This window comes from Lactuca virosa, chromosome 6, assembly GCF_052849685.1.
Source record: "Lactuca virosa cultivar CGN04683 chromosome 6, Lactuca_virosa_CGN04683_v6, whole genome shotgun sequence".
Taxonomy (NCBI): Eukaryota; Viridiplantae; Streptophyta; class Magnoliopsida; order Asterales; family Asteraceae; genus Lactuca; species Lactuca virosa.
This window is the reverse complement of record NC_136431.1, coordinates 33,345,222-33,361,367: the sequence shown is the minus strand read 5'-3', so window position 1 is coordinate 33,361,367 and position 16,146 is coordinate 33,345,222.

The following is a 16,146-nucleotide window of genomic DNA, read 5'->3' as shown; positions in this document are numbered from 1 at the left end:
TTTGTGTTTGATGTATATTCCAAGGATATTAACCATATGTGGATCCTTTATTATGCCAGTTGAAGTGTTATCACATGTAGTTGAAATTCCTTGAGTAATTTGGTTCGTATTTGAGGTCTATAATGCAATAATCAAGAGTATATCCTTTGGAAGAGGTTGTTGTGCCGTTTTATGTATAGACCTGGTGACACGGGGTGTATCACATGTTTTGTTATGAAACTCCGTTTTCGTTTATCATGTGTTTGGTCCATTCCTTTAGCTTCCATAATTCATATTAGGATACTTAAGGAGCATTGTGATCTTAGTATGATGAGTTGACCCATAAAACGGTATATTCATCTTTTGACAACTTCATGATGATGATATTAGGCGTTGATTTAATAAATCTTTGTGAAATGTAGGAAGAGTGTGATATTGAAAGCATTAGACTATGGTTTGTTTACTAGTAGTATATGAACTAAACTATACACTTTTACTCTAAACAATTCACATGGTATTACATGCTAATGTGATATAAATTGATTTGATAAGATTTACGTGCTTCTACATTGTAACATCTCGAAAATCACAACCAATTTAAACTTTTCAAAAACAACCCATTTACTAATAAAAGTGTTTGCAAAACCATTGTTTCCAAAATATTATTTAAAACCAAAGTCTCCCAAGATCAACAACATAAAAATCTGGATGTGTACGGTCATGCATTCGCCTTCCCACGATCCTAGGAAGTAACTGACACCATAACCAACAACTGTAAGCCAAAGCTTAATGAGTTTCCCCCAAAGTACCACCACACAAAACACATATCATATACAAACAAGCGTGTTGGGTCCAATCAGTCATCGGACTGGAATACCCCTGGGTCCACAACCATCGGTCTGGACTACCCCTGACCCAATCAGTCATCGGACTGGAATGCCAATATACAACAGGTCCACTTAGTCATCGGACTGGAACCAATACACAACGGGCCCACTCATTCATCGGATTGGAATACCCTCGGGTCCACTCAGCCATCGGCCTGGAATACCCTTGGTCTATTCAATCACACACAAAGCAGTAAAATCTCAACCCAACATAATATGTCGACATATAACAAATAACAAACAAAATCAACAGATAGATAATCATGCAGCCAGAAATCATCGGTAGTCCTACAGATCTACCGGTCTACGTATATCAGCAACTATCATGTAATCATACAGGTCTATCCCATACTCAGCATATCATCAACCAATGTATAACAAAATAACAATCCAATGGCCGGCCTTGGTTCCTTCGACCCGTAAGTGTAGTGAGGAAGACTCACCTCACAATCTGACGAATAGCTGATCAATACTTTGCTCCCAAATACCGACTCAACCTGAATCCTAAATGTACAAACATTATCCATTTATAATATTTCCCCCGAAATGCCATTGGTCAAACCTGGTCAATGGTCAGAAGTCAAGTCAACACCTAGCCGAGTCAACCCAGCCGAGCCAACCCGAACGAGTTGACTCAGCCGAGTACGTTGGCGTACCCTTCTATACGCGGGGCATACTCGGTGGTTGACCAGCTTACAGGGCGCTGACCACATACACGCAACATACTACTTGGTACGCCGAACGTACGTCAAATTCAGCCTAGATCTACACGTCCAAATTCAGATCCAAGGCCAAAATATCCTCAAGAGTCATAAAGTTTCCAACTTTATGACTTTGCATGTCCATTAAGTAATTAAAACACAAAATCTCAACATCTTAATGTATTAAGACCTTCTATAGCATGCTTGGAACAAAACTAGCCATCAAGACCACATTTTTATGACTTAAGACCCCTCCTAAGGTCTGAAAGGACAACTTATTGGGTCAAGAACATGCCATGCTCAAGAATCACCATATTTTGGACAAAAAGTGTCTTAAAAGACGAAAAGTCTAGATCTACAAGATGGAGTGATCAAGTTGCAAACTTTATACCTCCTGGTGGTTGCTAACAAGAAGGAAATCTCAAATCCAAGATGCTTCCAAGCTCCAAGATATTCTCACTACCTTCTTCTTCTTCTTCTTCTTCAAGAGCACCTCCAAAACAATTGGCCTCAAAATGTACTCTTCTCACTTAGGGTTTGCTTGGGGTCATTTTTCACAGAGGGAGGATGATGAAGAAATGAGACATGAGGCTATAATGGGGGTTTATATATGGACTAAACCCTAAAAATTAGGGTTTGCACATGCTTTACGTATTCCCCGCGTATGAGGTGTACGCCAACCTACTAGGTCACATAGTTGCCAGGGTTTATACAACAGGCACTACGTCACATAGTCGCCAGGGTTTATACAATAGGCACTACGTCTCATAGTCGCCAGGGTTTATACAACAGGCACTAAGTCCATAGCTGCCAACATACTAAATCCGTAGCTACCAACGTACATCTATACTGTACTAAATTCATAGCTACCAACGTACATCTATAATGTACTTCTATCCCTCATACTTTATCTACCCATGTTTTACCCAACATATTTGAAGATAAAATATATATATACATTTTAAATCATTTTAAACATGTATAAAACATTCATTCAACATCCATCTCAAATAAACAAACAACATATATACACATATCACGTATTTTATATAAAATACTTCATATCTATGTGTAAGATGATATGAAAATCGGGCAGCAATTTGTTTCCTAAAACGATCGTTTCTAATAAAACCGGGAGTTTTATTGCGAAACCGGGCTCTGCGAAGGGTCGGGCTTCGAAACCGAAAAAATAAATTTTCTGGGCTTCTCGGGCACTTCGTGGCGTATTCCGGGGGTTATAATCGATACCGGGGCTTTGGGGAATGTTAAGATTAAGAAAATATGGAAAAAGGGGTTAAAAGTGGCAAAACTTCAAAACTACCCGAGAAGGCTCGCATACCCCTTCTATTTATAGGGTCCGAAGTCGGCTAGGGAGGTGGGGTCCGCAGGCGAGGGTGCGCAGGTGGCTGCAGATGGGCTGCGCGTGCGAGGGCTCGGTGTCAGCCTCTGATTGGACCGCGGCCTAGGGTCCGAAGTAGGGGGTTCGTGGCTCCTCTTGCGAGACTCGGACACGAGGAACGGGACACGCGTCGGACAGACATTGGACCACTTCAGATTTGCTCAGCAGCTCGGATGACTCAGCATATTTTCGGACACGTGGCTCGCATGACTCACCAATTTCGGACACGTGGCACGTTCTAAGCGAAGGTGACGTGGCCGAAGCTACCTATGCGAAATTTCTCGGTTTTCGCGCCAAAGCTTCTAAAATCCATAACTTTCGCATACGAGCTCCGTTTTTGACGTTCTTTATATGCACGCGTAGGTAAAGTTACGCTCTACAACTTTTGTTTAGACTTCGTCGGCTAATTTTGACTTTAATTTTTATATTATTATTTTTAACAGACCGGGACAGGAAATCCGTTTAGAATTCATAACTTCTTCATCCGACGTCCGTTTTCGTCTGTCTTTTTACCGTTGTGCTACTAACGACGAGACCTTCGATTCTCGTTTAGGTCGTGTCGGCTAAAAATCACTCGATCTAAAATTCAAGTTTTTAGCTGTCTACTGCTAAGCTGAAACTTCGAAAAATCATAACTTCCTAATACGAAGTCAGATTTGGGCGTTCTTTTTATACCTACTCTCGGTTTAACGAACACTACAAGTTTCGTTTGGATCACTAAGGCTAAAAAGTAGTTTTTCAAAAACTCACTTTTTACGACATTCGGCACCGTGTCGGTTTGTCGCGAAACTTCGACAGGTCATAACTTCTTCGTTATAACTCGGATTTCGGCATTCTTTATATATCCGGAAACCTTGAGACATATACTAAAACTTGGTTAAGATTAATCCTTCTAAATAATCTTCCATCAAAAAGTCATTTTTGATGCTTATCGTCTCTAAATTGACTAGCCCGAATCTACGGGCGTTACAATTATCTCCCCCTTAGGATGATTACGTTCCGGAATCATCAACGAAAATAGGACTTGTATAATGATTCCATACGTTATCTTTCCATCCTAAGTAATAACCATAATGCTCAATCTTACACCTGCTCTTCGTACTAGGTTGGACTTTCAATCGTAACCTACAAGTTACAAAATGAATCCTTATTGAGGACTCCTTCTTCTTCTTAGGATAAGTACTTCCCCTTATCTATTGTAACAGATCGACGGGTCATGTTCTAATGACCTTTATCGGATGATGCAACGTCTAGACTCAAGTCTCTTTGAGTCAATTCCAGAATGGAATATACCTTCGTTCGTATCTTAATGTGATATAATCACATTTTAGCATATAGCATTTTCAGCTACAAGCTTCATTAACAACGAGCGCGATGCTATCGATCGCATTAATTTCAACCTTCTGACTTTATTCAGATGCTACATTGAACTTGGTCCTCCGAACCATGTAACAAACTCATCGTAGTCGGACTCAATTTGATATGACCACTAGGGTCGGAATAACAACCAACTTACTAGTCATTACCGAAACAAAGGTAATGACATATCCGAATAAAACTGAATCAATCACTAGTTTCTTGGTAACCTTGTGACTTTCCCTGATCCAAGCGTGAGTCCTGTGCTTCCAGTAGTATAGATCTCTACTACTATTCACACCTACTCATACTCGTCCCAAGTACTGTCTCGCAGTCCCCAAGTCCTAAAATCACAAAACAATTTAACACATATGAATGTGTCCAATTAATCATAAAATTTTCCTAGACTCTACTAGGACCTCTTCCATGCGTATCTTCAGTCATCAATTCTACTTCAACTTGGTTGGTGATGGAAATTCCAGACGATGGAACAACTTCAAGAATTACACCAACCATTCCATCATCCTGCCAATCGAAGGTGTACTTCAGACGTACCGTACCCCTCTAAACGTTCCATTATTTTATTAGACATATTCTAAAGACAAGATACCACTCTTACGATATCTTCTGATAGATATCATTCACTATCATAAGCTTTTCATTTCCTCCATCAACTCAATTCTCTACGAGTCTTCACCATAATATTTTGTACACCCAAACAAACGTTCGGTATACCTGGCGAGAATTTAAGATAGGAAAGTTTTATTTACGATAGACGTATAAATCTGCTTATCACTTCGAAATGTTTACATGTTAGTTCTAATCTCGTAATCATACGCTTAGAATCCTACACACATAAGGTTTACAGATCCGGTCGGCAACAGACCATAGATCCGAACAAATAATAGCATCATTATAGCTATAACATGAAACATTTAGCACATAAAAGCATTTTAGGCATCCTTCCTAAAATAAACTAGTGCTCGTGTCTAAAATATGGTAGACACTCATCTCACGATCATCGCTTAGCATTCTAAGTTTAAGTCTAGAAATCCTACAAATTCCTAGTTCGCTTAAACTAATGCTCTGATACCAACTGTGACATCCCCAATTTCACGGCCAGAAAAGACCGATTTCGTTTATGCTTTTTTAAAATAAAATCAGAGAAATCTTTTTAAAAGATGTTGCGGAATTGGTCCCCAAAACAAAACATGATAAAAGTTTATCAAAACCTTTCTTTAAGAAATATATATTTTTAATTCATAACAAAACCTCGGGATGTCATGTTCCGATACAGATCAAAAGCATAAACAAGACATTATAAGCCTTACACAGTTATTTACAACTACTGGCCTATAATCCAAAAATCACTCATTGTCATCATCCGACTATGCTCGGGGTCCACTACCTGTAATATAAAAAGCTGAGTGGGTCAGGCTTGGAAGCCTGGTGAGCATATAGGGTTTTCAACCCACAATAAATAATAAACTCTTTAAGTTTATCAATCAACAAATAATTTATTAATTTCATCAACCAAAAATAACTCTAATTACCCATTCCCGTTATCCTCAACTTACATCCCTAAAACAACTATCACAAGGGACCTAGCCTAAGGATTTTCATTAGGGGTGACAACATTGCTTTCCTCGGCAATTTATGTCAAAAAAGATATCCTAACATAAAACAACCAACAAGGTGACAACATTGCTTTCCCTCAACAATTTATGTCAAATAAAACAAACACCGGGGTGACAACATTGCTTTCCCTCAGCAATTTATGTAAAATATGCACGAAGTCACATCGTCGCCAAGGTTTATACAACAGGCACTACGTCACATAGTCGCCAGGGTTTATACAATAGGAACTACGTCTCATAGTCGCCAGGGTTTATACAATAGGCACTACGTCTCATAGTCGCCAGGGTTTATCTAATAGGCACGAAGTCACATCGTCGCCAGGGTTTATACAACAGGCACTAAGTCCATAGCTGTCAACATACTAAATCCGTAGCTACCAACATACATCTATACTGTACTAAATTCATAGCTACAAACGTACATCTATACTGTACTTCTATCCCTCATACTTTATCTACCCATGTTTTACCCAACATATTTGAAGATAAAATATTTATACATTTTAAATCATTTTAAACATGTATAAAACATTCATTCAACATCCATCTCAAATAAACAAACAACATATATACACATATCACGTATTTTATATAAAATACTTCATATCTATGTGTAAGATGAAAGTGACTATACACTCACCTAATTTAATGAAAATCGGGCAGCAATTCGTTTCCTAAAACGATCGTTTCTAATAAAACCGGGAGTTTTATTGCGAAACCGAGCTCTGCGAAGGGTCGGGCTTCGAAACCGAAAAGATAAATTTTCCGGGCTTCTCGGGCACTTCGTGGCGTATTCCGGGGGTTATAATCGATACCGGGGCTTTGGGGAATGTTAAGATGAAGAAAATATGGAAAAAGGGGTTAAAAGTGGCAAAACTCCAAAACTACCCGAGAAGGCTCGCATACCCCTTCTATTTATAGGGTCCGAAGTCGGCTAGGGAGGTGGGGTCCGCAGGCGAGGGTGCGCAGGTGGCTGCACATGGGCTGCGCGTGCGAGGGCTCGGTGTCAGCCTCTGATTGGACCGCGGCCTAGGGTCCGAAGTAGGGGGTTCGTGGCTCCTCTTGCGAGACTCGGACACGAGGAACGGGACACGCGTCAGACAGGCATTGGACCACTTCGGATTTGCTCAGCAGCTCGGATGACTCAGCACATTTTCGGACACGTGGCTCGCATGACTCACCAATTTCGGACACGTGGCACGTTCTAAGCGAAGGTGACGTGGCCGAAGCCACCTATGCGAAATTTCTCGGTTTTCACGCCAAAACTTCTAAAATCCATAACTGTCGCATACGAGCTCCATTTTTGACGTTCTTTATATGCACGCGTAGGTAAAGTTACGCTCTACAACTTTCATTTAGACTTCGTTGGCTAATTTTGAATTTAATTTTTATATTATTATTTTTAACAGACCGAGACAGGAAATCCGTTTAGAATTCATAACTTCTTCATCCGACGTCCGTTTTCGTCTGTCTTTTTACTGTTGTGCTACTAATGACGAGACCTTCGATTCTCATTTAGGTCGTGTCGGCTAAAAATCACTCGATCTAAAATTCGAGTTTTTAGCTGTCTACTGCTAAGCTGAAACTTCGAAAAATCATTACTTCCTCATACGAAGTCAGATTTGGGCGTTCTTTTTATACTTACTCTCGGTTTAACGAACACTACAAGTTTCGTTTAGATCACTAAGGCTAAAATGTAGTTTATCAAAAACTCACTTTTTACGACATTCGGCACCGTGCCGGTTTGTCGCGAAACTTCGACATGTCATAACTTCTTCGTTATAACTCGGATTCCGGCATTCTTTATAGATCCGGAAACCTTGAGACATATACTACAACTTGGCTAAGATTAATCCTTCTAAATAATCTTCCATCAAAAAGTCATTTTTGATGCTTATCGTCTCTAAATTGACTAGCCCGGATCTACGGGCGTTACAATATATATATATATATATATATATATATATATATATATATATATATATATATATATATATATATATATATATATATATATATATATATATAGGGTCCGGTTTCGGTGAAAACTCTTTTCTCGGTAAGGACTCGTGAGGACACCTTAAAATAATTGAAAAAAAATAAAAAAAATACAAATCATAAAATCGAGCATAGTACTACATCGGAGAGAAAAAAAATTGTATCATTAAAACTGAATCATGGATCATAAAAAGTGAATCATGGATGTAAGGCCCTGAAATCTAGGATCCGAACCAGTGATCAAACAAATAACAATCAAACAAGATTAGAATGGAGTAGAAGAAGATTAAACCAAGCTTTGCATACGTTTATATCAAAGAAACGCCAGGTACAACTTGGACACACACACATAGACCATAAACTCTATGACTCGACAACAACCACTGACAGACTCTGATAAGCCCTATATAAAGGGGAAAGGCTGGCCGTAAACAGGTTTACGACCGTAAACCTATTCACGGCCGTAAACAGACTTTTGGCCGTAAACACTTCCAAACAACTCTATTACATGACAAAAGACCCATTAAAACCTATATATCAGATAGCCTAGCCCAAACCATAAACTAGACCTTTCAATCCCCCCCCCCCCCTTGGTTTGAGGCTAGCTTTGACTTAGTCCTTTTCAACAATAAGCACATCGGACCCCCCCCCCCATCGCGCCACTCCACATCTCTTTTGCGATGATCTCTACAACCATTGATGTGTATTCTTTAGCAGCACTCTCGAAGATCTCTTCAGCCACTTTGATCTGATGTTGTGCCAAATGATGAATATCCCACTGGAACCATTGTTCTATCATTGCTCACCCTTCTGTCTGGCTTCAGACACTCACAAGCAAAGTGACTTGGCTCGTGGAAATTGTAACATCGAAGCTTGCCCTTGTTAAACCCAACCTTCTTGTTAGCATTCATCCCCCAGTTGTTCTTTCCCGTCTTCTTTGCAAATTGCTTTGCCCTGAACACTGCCATTGCTATCTGCCAAGTAATATCCATTTCTTCCACATCTTCATGATGAATTTGATCCAGATCAGCAAATGAGAGTTGAGGTGGAAGCTCTCCAGCTACAAAAGCATTGTAGCAATTGACAAGTCTAGTGGCAAGAGCTAAGTTTTCATCGCTTTCTTTGGGATTGGGAGCAGGAACCATAACTTGTACTTTGGAGGAGGAAACAGCTTGTGGAACAACAAAAGACTGACTTTGTGGATGAGACATAGATGATGAAGCAACAAATGGTGCAGCTGATGGAGCAACAAAAGTTTGATTCTAAGGTTGTTGAACGGCAAAATCTTGACTTGCAGATGAGGTAAAAGATGAAAAGGCATTATTTGAAGAAATCCCAAGATTTGCAGTCGAGTAGGAATTCACATGATTGATCTCTCTTTGCTTATCATCAAGATCACATGCTTTGATGATTGCCATAGTTTCAGCAAGACTGAGACGATTGAGATCTTTCATCTTCTTGATGACAGCCACGTTTACATCCCATGCCTTCGGAAGTGAATTCAACAGCTTTTTGTTTATCTCATACTTAGTCACATAAATCCTAGCTGAACTCATTTCAGTGGTGAGTGTGGTAAAACGCTGCAACTGGGCTTCTAGAGTTTCTCCAAGAACATAATTAAACATATTGAATTTCTGTCTTAACATGTCTTGGCGACTCTGTTTCATGTCGTCATTACCCTCATAGACCTCAATTAAAGCTTCCCACAATGCCTTGGCTGAATCATACTCTCTGAATCCTTAAGCAATATCAGGAGATAAAGCCATAGTTAAAGTAGCCAACGCCCTTTCCTTTTCTTCAACCTTTTCGAAGTCTTCATCAGTGTAATCAACATACACTTTGTCAATTATTTGTCCATTCGCAAGACTAGTAGTGATTCTGACTGGTCCTCTGAGAATGCTTCGCCAAACCTTAAAGTCTTTCATCTTGATGTATTTCTCGATCCGGTATTTCTATTCCGGGAACCCTTCTGCAGATAACAAGCGTGGAATGCGAGTGGTTGTTCCCATAATTGAATCCAATTCATGATGAATTGTTGGGCTTTGAGAATCCATTTTTGTTTTTGTTTTTGTTTTTGTTGTTGTTTGTTTGTTTTTTTCTTTTAAATTGAAAATGGCTTAAAAAAATAAACTAAAACACCAAAAATATAGTTTACGGGGACAAGATTACGACCGTAAACAAGTTTACGGTTGGCTGATTATGGTTGAGGAGTTTACAGTTGGTAGTTTACGGTTGAAGAGTTTACGGTTGGTAGTTTACGGTTGAGGAGTTTACGGTTGGTAGTTAACGGTCTTTGAAGATTGCCTTTTTACGGTTTCTGAAGATACACAGTATACAGTTATTGAAGATTGCTAGATTACGGCCGTGAATAGGAGTTTACGGCCGTGAACTCTTGACCGTAAATGCCCAAATTTTGACGAAAACACGAATTTTAAGCAGATCTGATCTCCTTTTGCTACGAAGACACCAAATCAGGCCTCGAACAATGACGAAACTAAGCTCCTTTGACCGTGAACTTGATTGTAAGATGATTTGACACCGGATTGGCTCTGATACCAATTGTAAGGCCCTGAAATCTAGGATCCGAACCAATGATCAAACAAATAACAATCAAACAAGATTAGAATGGAGTAGAAGAAGATTAAACCAAGCTTTGCACACGTTTATATCAAAGAAACGCCAGGTACAACTTAGACACACACACATAGACCGTAAACTCTATGACTCGACAACAACCACTGACAGACTCTGACAAGCCCTATATAAAGGGGAAAGTAGACTTGTCAATGGGGCGGGTTTTGACCCTGATTCGCTCCAAACCCGTAAGAATTTTACGGGTTTGGATTGTAATTTTCAATTCGTTTATCGGTTTACGATCCATGCCCGTTTACCCTTTTAATAAATGGGTCTATGGATCATTGTCGATCCGTTCCACTTATAACCCGCCCCATTATATATATATATATATATATATATATATATATATATATATATATATATATATATATATATATATATATATATATATATATATATATATATATATATATATATATATATATATATATATATATATAAAATATACCACTCGTTGTCTAAGTAAAATGTAATTTTTATTGTATTGGACTTTGAGTATTAATTAATGTACATCTTGTTTAAGTAGACATTTTATCTTTTTGAGAAATATTACTTTGTGGAACACATAAAAATTATGAAAATTTAATATTATAAAAGGGTCGGGTTAATGCGTCGGGTATTCGTTGATTCGGTGGATACGGGTATGGATTCGACTATTCAAGACCCTGAGGGTTATTGGAGCGGGGCGGGTCATGTTTTTATTTTTTTAAAGGGGTTTGGATCAATGGTGATTCGCTACAAACCCGCCCCATTGACATGTCTAGGGGAAAGGTTGGTCGTAAACAGGTTTACGGCCGTAAACCTGTTCACGGCCGTAAACAGACTTTTGGTCGTAAACAATTCCAAACAACTCTATTACATGACAAAAGACCCATTAAGACCTATATACATCAGATAGCCTAGCCCAAACCATAAACTAGACCCTTCAATGGATCATAAAAATGATCCATTCTTCAATTTTAATAATCCAAAATTTTTTTTCCAATTTTTTTTCTCTCCGATGTAGTACTATGCTCGATTTTATGATTTGTATTTTTGTTTTCAATTTTTTTAAGGTGTCCTCACCGAAAAAAGAGTCCTCACCCGATCCTGTTTATATATATATATATATATATATATATATATATATATATATATATATATATATATATATATATATATATATATATATATATATATATATATATATATATATATATATATATATACTAACTATGGTTATTTTAACAGGATATTTGCACAACATAACAATTAAGTACAGTGCATATCCTAAATCTTGTCTAGCATAACTCCTAGGTACTTAAAGATTCCTAGGGATTTGACTAATATAAAATCTAGGTATTACCTACTCCTAAATTACCGGGCATCATATCTTTTAGAGATAGATCATAACTTAAATCTAGGCATATTATCTACAATTATACTATCCTAAGGTATCTTGCTTATAACAAAATGACTTAATATTTATAAGATAAATACTTCCATAAAATCATTTGTTAAGCATGTATTCCCCTCTGAAAACATTTTAAAACAGTAAATATAGGGGTCGTGAACTCATTCTAGGGTTTGAAATCGGTGATGTAGAGAAGAGACGAGCTCGGAACTACGGGGACCGCTCCACGAGGCAACACACGAACCAGAGAGAAAGATAGGAGTGTTTTGAAGGTGTGTTGTGTTGAATGGCAAAACCCTCTATTTATGGTCGAGTTTTGGGGGTGCGCGTCGTGCCTTTTTAATGCGCGTTGTGCATTTGAACACGGTGGCTCCACAGGAAGTTGCCATGTGTCCCCTTTCTACTCAGCCATGACTCTCGTAATCTGATCGAATCCGGTGTCAGGTGCGCGACGCTCGATGGCGCACACTTGACACGCAAGTAAAGTTTTTTCAAAAATCATTACTTCCTCATGTGTGCTCCAATCTAGACCATCTCTATATCTATGTGATGATCTCAACAGGTACTATAACTTTGATTTTGGTTGTTTTGGCCAGTTCTGACTTTCATTTTCGAGCCTAACAGGGGTAAGAAATAATGATTTTATAAAAATCATAACTTGCTCATATGGATCTCGTTTTCGACAAACTTTTTTCTAAAATTAAATCTCGAGTAGTACAACGAAGCTCCTTTTTTCCCTTTTAGTCAAAACTCAACCAATCTCTAAGTACCGTTTCGATGTAATTAATTTTAACTACGCGGTTGATTTCTATTTTTAAAAAATTTATAACTCTCTGCTTCGGAGTCGGATTTTTATGAATTTTATATCCTTGAGATCACGTTAACAAGTACTATCCAAGTATGTTAACCGAATCGAAAAACGTCACACCTTTTTGATCGCTAATATTTAGAGCCTAATGGATGATTTTTAGCAAATAATGTCACGGCATATCTGATTCTTATAGTCTTAAAAATCGAATATTACAATGCTTTCTATTACATTTATTTTCCTATTATTTCCTAATGGTGACTAGTGACGGAATTTCTCAGGGTTGTCATAGTCTCCCCCTATTTAGCAAATTTCATCCCAAAATTTTACCTTGTCGATGGATTTCTTTTAGAACAAGTGAGGGTACTTGTTCTTCATTTGGTCTTCTCTTTCCCATGTATACTCTGGTCCCCGCTTAGAGTTCCATCGTACCTTAACTATGGGAATCCGACTCTTTTTGAGTAGTTTGACCTATTTATCCATTATTTCGACAGGTTCTTCGACGAAGTTCAGATTAGGTTTAACCTGGATTTCATCAAGTGGAATGACGAGCGTATCGTCAGAAAGGTATTTCTTATGATTTGGCACGTGAAAGACTTCTTCCACGTTATTAAGCTCTAGAGGTAACCTGAGTCGATATGCAACTGGATATATCCTTTTAAGGATCTCGAATGGTCCTATGTATCTTGGGTTTAGTTTACCTCGCCTTCCAAACCTTATAACTCCTTTCCAATGAGATACTTTGAGCATCAACATGTCTCCTACTTGGAATTCTAGGGGTTTACGCCTCACATCGGCATAGCTCTTTTGTCGATCACGTGCTGCCTTCATGCGTTCTCTTATATGTACTATCTTCTCTGTCATCTCATGGATGATATCCGAGCCTGTTAGTAAGGTGTCCCCTGTTAACTTATTGGCTAGTTTGGTGTCGCCAATTTCCGCCCAACAAATGGGAGAACGACATTTCCGCCCCTATAATGCTTCGAACGACGCTGCTTTTATGATCGTGTGATAGCTATTGTTGTATGAAAACTGAACCAGGGGTAGGTGAGCATCCCATGCATTCCCAAAATCTATCACGCATGCTCTGAGCATGTCTTCTAATTTTTTAATGGTCCTTTCGCTTTGACCGTCGGTTTACGGATGATAAACTATACTCATATCTAGGCCCATACCAAGGGATTTCTGCAAGCTCCGCCAGAAACGAGAGGTAAACCTACTATCCTTGTCAGAGATAATGGACAAGGGTACCCCATGTAATATGACAATCTCTTTAAGGTATGTCCTGGTCAACTTCTCCATCTTGTCCGTCTCTTTCATCGGTATGAAGTGGGCAGACTTGGTTAATCTATCGACAACTACTCATATAGTGTCATAACCTGCAGTAGTCATTGGCAACTTGGTGACAAAGTCCATTGCAATTTGCTCCCACTTCCACTCAGGAATATCTGGTTGCTGTAGTAATCCTGAGGGCCATTGATGTTCTGCTTTAACCTTCGAACATGTTAGGCACTTGCTAACGTAGGTCGTAATTTCATCCTTCATGTTCGGCCACCAATAATGGGCCTTCAAGTCTAGATACATCTTTTCCGCTCTTGGATGAATGGAATACCTAGTTTTATGAGCTTCATCTAAGACTAGTTCCTTGACTCCTGCATATTTCGGAACCCATAATCGGTTCATGAAATATCTCGTTCCATCATTCTTTACTTCTAGCTGTCTTTCCATACCTATGAGGCTTTCTTCTTTAACGTTTCCTTCCGTTAAAGCCTCAACTTGAGAACTTCTAATATGGGAGATTAGATTTGACTGAAAAATCATCGTAAGGGCTTTCACTCTACGAGGTTTCACTCGTTCCTTACGGCTTAAAGCGTCAGCTACGACATTAGCCTTTCCTGGGTGGTAGTGAATCTCACAATCATAGTCGCTCAGCAACTCTAACCATCTTCTTTGTCTCATATTGAGTTCCTTCTGATTGAAGATCTGTTGCAGACTCTTGTGATCCGTGTAGACCACACACTTTGTTCCATAGAGGTAATGATGCCAGATCTTCAGGGAAAAACTACCGCTCCCAACTCTAGGTAGTGGGTGGTGTAGTTGTTCTCATGCACCTTAAGTTGTCTTGAGGCGTAGGCTATGACTATCCCCCTTTGCATTAATACGCATCCTATTCCTTGGTGTGACACATCGCAGTATACTACGAAGTCATCATTGCCTTCTGGAAAGGATAGTATCGGTGCACTACACAATATGTCTTTCAACTTTTGGAAAGCTGCTTCACGCCTGTCTTCCCAACTGAATTTTTCTTCCTTTTGGGTTAACATTGTGAGGGGTTTGGCTATACGAAATAAATTCTCTATAAATCTCCGCTAGTATCCGGCGAGTCCTAGAAATTGACGCACTTTCGTTGGCGTCTTGGGCACTTCCCAATTCTTGACCGCTTCTATCTTGGATGGGTCGACATGAATTCCTCTACTGCTTACCACATGCCCGAGAAAGTGTACTTCTCTTAACCAAAATTCGCACTTAAAAATTTGGCGTACAACTTTTCTTTCCTTAACAACTCTAGGATCACTCGAAGGTGTTGCCCATGCTCTTCTTTGGTTCGTGAGTATACCAGGATATCGTCGATGAATACAATCACGAATTTATCCAAGTAGGGTTTACACACCCGATTCATAAGATCCACAAAGGCCGTCAGGGAATTGGTTAATCCGAAAGGCACGACCAAGAACTCGTAATGACTGTAGCGTGTTTTGAATGCAGTCTTTGGAATTTCCTCTTCCACGAATCGAAGTTGATGATATCCTGATCTCAAGTCGATCTTAGAGAAGTAACTGGATCCTTGGAATTGATCGAAGAGATTGTCTATTCGGGTAGAGGATATCTATTTTTAATGGTCAACTTATTTAGCTCTCTGTAGTCTATGCACATTCGAAAAGATTCGTCCTTCTTCTTGACAAATAAAAGGGTGCTCCCCAAGGCGAAAAGCTTGGTCTGATGAAACCCTTGTCAAAGAGTTCTTGTAGTTGGCTGGAGAGCTCTTCCATCTCCGAGGGTGCCAATCTATAAGGAGATTTTGCTACTACGGCGGCTCCTGGGACTAGATCAATCCAAAACTCGACTTGACAAACTGGCGGTAGACCGGGTAGATCTTCTGGGACTACAACAGGGAATTCGCACACCTGAGGTACATCCTCGATCATTTTCTTCTTAATGTCTTTCCAATAGACATTATGAGCTAATAAAGAAAAATGCTTTTTCTACAAGTATTTCCTAGTCTTCATGCACGAGATGATCCGAATGTTTCTACTAGGCTTGTCACCAAATATGATCATGGATTCTCCGTTG